This window comes from Schistocerca serialis, chromosome 4, assembly GCF_023864345.2.
Source record: "Schistocerca serialis cubense isolate TAMUIC-IGC-003099 chromosome 4, iqSchSeri2.2, whole genome shotgun sequence".
Lineage (NCBI taxonomy): Eukaryota > Metazoa > Arthropoda > Insecta > Orthoptera > Acrididae > Schistocerca > Schistocerca serialis.
In genome coordinates, this window is record NC_064641.1 from 802,315,467 (window position 1) to 802,319,485 (window position 4,019).

The 4,019-nt window shown below is 42.1% G+C and overlaps 1 non-coding gene across 1 annotated transcript; it reads right to left on the bottom strand.

Annotated features, from left to right (window-relative positions):
• Positions 1 to 2,834: 2,834 nt before the first annotated feature.
• Positions 2,835 to 2,908, bottom strand: Trnar-gcg (transfer RNA arginine (anticodon GCG)). The gene has a single exon. It is a non-coding gene; the product is annotated as a tRNA-Arg (tRNA).
• Between the last annotated feature and the right edge of the window lie 1,111 nt (positions 2,909 to 4,019).

A 4,019-nucleotide genomic window follows, 5' to 3' on the forward strand; every position in this document is an offset into this window, starting at 1 on the left:
TGAGCGGACATCACTGCATACATGTTCTTTTTGTAACCATCGTGAGATTCTACTCACAGGTGGCCATGGAGGAATTGGAACAGGTATCATGTCATCAGTCATCAGATTATTAACCAGTGATGAAATGTCCACTCTCTTTTGAATCCCAAGTAAATAGGAACCTTCTCACAAAGTAACGTTAGATGATATCAAAATTCATCCAACACACAAAAATTAAGTGCAGAGCGTTCATGCACGCAGTAGTAGCACACAAGGAAATATTATGGCTTGGAAGCGTGCACTGCATTTCCTCCTCTCATATCAACGCCCTTGTTTTAGTATGAATTGAGTAAATAAACACAAAAAACTAAAGTTTCTGAGAAGCATATAAGTCATTTCCTCTTCTCATATCATAGCTTTTATTTTAGTATGAAGTGAAAAAATACACAGTTTAGGGTTCTGAAGCATAATGTTTGTCGTAGGCCCTATCGGAAACGTAAAAAGCAGAGAGCCTTCCATTCTCTTGTCCAACTCTGTTTCCTTTCATGCATTACTACCGCTCGCAGAATCTTGTTTAAGGACTTGCGGGCATCATCAAGTTATTCAGCCTTATCTTATTGTGCTAATTACGGCATGGAAGAAAATGCAACAACGACGGGTTCCCCTAGAGCAGTGGAGATATTTGCGCATGTCTGTATTCAGCAATGACTACCAGCTGCCGCAACACTTTACATTATTCATGCGGCAGGCAGCAACTGTGAGTGCGCTTCAGACTTAATTCAGTAAGTCGTCAGGAGACGGACGGAAACGTCAAATGAACGTCGCTTTCTGAGTCATATTCAATCAAAAATGAGGTGTTATTAAGGTAGTTGTGTGTTCTAGCAATTACACTTTGGTAATTCCCATATGAGTATTTCGATAGCTATAAGAACCCGTTAGTGTGAAACCATCGGGAACTACACTAATATCAAACTGCAATAACTCGAGACAATACGTGGTCTCTTCCCTTCGCTGGGTAACATCTCACACTTATTTAGGATTCTCTCTCGGCCGGCCGGTGTGGCCGTGCGGTTCTAGGCGCTTCAGTCTGGAACCGCGTGATCGCTACAGTCGCAGGTTCGAATCCTGCCTCGGGCATGGATGTGTGTGATGTCCTTAGGTTAGTTAGGTTTAAGTAGTTCTAAGTTCTAGGGGACTGATGACTACAGATGTTAAGTCCCGTAGTGCTCTGAGCCATTTGAACCATTTTTGATTCTCTCTGTCCCAGGCGTAATGCAAATGGAACTTCACATTCATGAGGCGCTTTCCGGTATTCTTGACAAACATCAGCCACAGTAACAACTGTGTGATGATAATGGTACAGGTTGTCAATGGATGCTGTGATGTTATGCTGTCAAACTGCTTACAGTAACGTTAATGGTGGCGCATATAATCTATGGCTGACTACCTGAGTAAAGATAGTGTGGTGGCGTCTTCGCTTCTCTTTATCTGGCATCAGCTTGAGTAATCTGATTTAACGAACATAGTATTCCATTCACGAGCTGCTAATGATACAGTATCACTATAGAGATCACCGTGCGGGTATTACATTAATTCTGCAGTGAATTCCTTGACAAATATTACCATCAGCTATGCAGCTGAAATGACTCACTAAACAGGTACTCCGTTGCACTTGGTTAAGTGATCAGCTCGCTGCAATCCTGCTTCTACTGTTCGTAAATAGTTGTGTACTGACCATTCGGTATTTGACTAAATATACGCTACAGTTATGATTCGCATGTATATGACATGGGTTAGCGCCATCACAAAGCAATGACTAAGGAATGGATGCCGTTGAAATCCCGTTACATTGATGGCAAGACAAATGTTTGCAAATCACCTGTATTGCCTCAAAAAACAATTGCATCTTAAATATCGAAGGACAGATGTCCACACTGCCACAGGGCGTAGAAATACGGCAACGGCGGCAGAGGAAAATTAGTTCCCGACCGGGGTTCGCACATGAATCCGCTGCTTACAAGGCAGACGCGCTGACCATTGTACGATCGTCACACAACGGTCAACCTTCCTGCAGGACCTATCTACACACGCTCCTCGTCAGACGCAAATTCCCTTCTTTGCCGCATATCATATACGCGGTGTCCACCCATCCATTATTCCACTCATCGAGAGCCCGTCGAGACCTTTTCTTGAATACATACAGCTGGGTTCAACGCAATTTCGTTTCGTTTATTGATCTTTAAAGGACCCAGTCATCTACACATACTTGAAAATGAGGTTCCAGCATTATTGGAAGAGGTTCCTTTGACTACAAAAATGCGTATGTGCCTCCAGCATGACGGCATGACGGGGCTCTTGCTAATTCTAGTCATCAGGTCCCAGGACCTCATCCCTTTGGATTTTTGCCTGTGGGGTATTTGAAACGCGAAGTCTACATAGAAAAAGTAAACCAAAGACCGATTTGAACGCAAAGACGACCTCAGAAGAGCTACACGTGGTGCTATCAAGAGAAGTCAAAAGTGCGTTGAAGTTGTTAGGGTAGCATACTAACAGCTGTACTCTGTACTCAATGGAAAGTGGACACATTAATATGGAATTTTTTATGCAGTTCATCTATACTACCAACTGCTAAAATATCTACTGTTCCACCCGACACACCCTGTATATGCATATATGTGTAGTGTCTGTTCTTTCGGACATCTCCGAAAGAAAAGAAAAGACTCCACGAATCCGCGTTCGAACTTAGGCAGGCACAAATTTTCATTTGTGTTTTAAAGCCCTGTGACAGCCTGGACATCTGTCCTTCTATATTTAAGGTTGTCCGTTTCGATTCGTAGTGTCTGTTCTTTGGGACATGTCCGGACCGAGACTCGAACTCGGGACCTTTGCTTTTCGCGGGCAAGTGCTCTACCAACTGAGCTACCCAAGCACGAGTCACGACCCGTCCTCACAGCTTCAATTCCGCCAGTACATCGTCTCCTACCTTCCACAGTTTTAATCTGCCAGGAAGTTTCATATCAACGCACACTCCGCTGCAGAGTGAAAATCTCATTCTGCCGTCGTGATGTTTCTGTAGTAAGTTGAATTTAATTTGTATCAGTACAGTGTAAATTTTAATTGCGTTTTCCATTAGTTTATTGAACACAACAGTAATCATCAAAGATAAATTAATCAGCAAGAGTATATTATTTCCCAATATCTGAAATACACGGAGCGAAAGGCTATTTACAATTTGTACAGAAACGAGATGGCAGTTATAAGAGTCGAGGGACATGAAAGGGAAGCAGTGGTTGGGAAGGGAGTAAGACAGGGTTGTAGCCTCTCCCCGATGTTATTCAATCTGTATATTGAGCAAGCAGTGAAGGAAACAAAAGAAAAATTCGGAGTAGGTATTAAAATCCATGGAGAAGAAATAAAAACTTTGAGGTTCGCCGATGACATTGTAATTCTGTCAGAGACAGCAAAGGACTTGGAAGAGCAGTTGAATGGAATGGACAGTGTCTTGAAAGGAGGATATAAAATGAACATCAACAAAAGCAAAACGAGGATAATGGAATGTAGTCGAATTAAGTCGGGTGATGCTGAGGAAATTAGATTAGGAAATGAGACACTTAAAGTAGTAAAGGAGTTTTGCTATTTGGGGAGCAAAATAACTGATGATGGTCGAAGTAGAGAGGATATAAAATGTAGACTGGCAATGGCAAGGAAAGCGTTTCTGAAGAAGAGAAATTTGTTAACACCGAGTATAGATTTAAGTGTCAGGAAGTCATTTCTGAAAGTATTTGTATGGAGTGTAGCCATGTATGGAAGTGAAACATGGACGATAAATAGTTTGGACAAGAAGAGAATAGAAGCTTTCGAAATGTGGTGCTACAGAAGAATGCTGAAGATTAGATGGGTAGATCACATAACTAATGAGGAAGTATTGAATAGGATTGGGGAGAAGAGAAGTTTGTGGCACAACTTGACCAGAAGAAGGGATCGGTTGGTAGGACATGTTCTGAGGCATCAAAGGATCATCAATTTAGTATTGGAGGGCA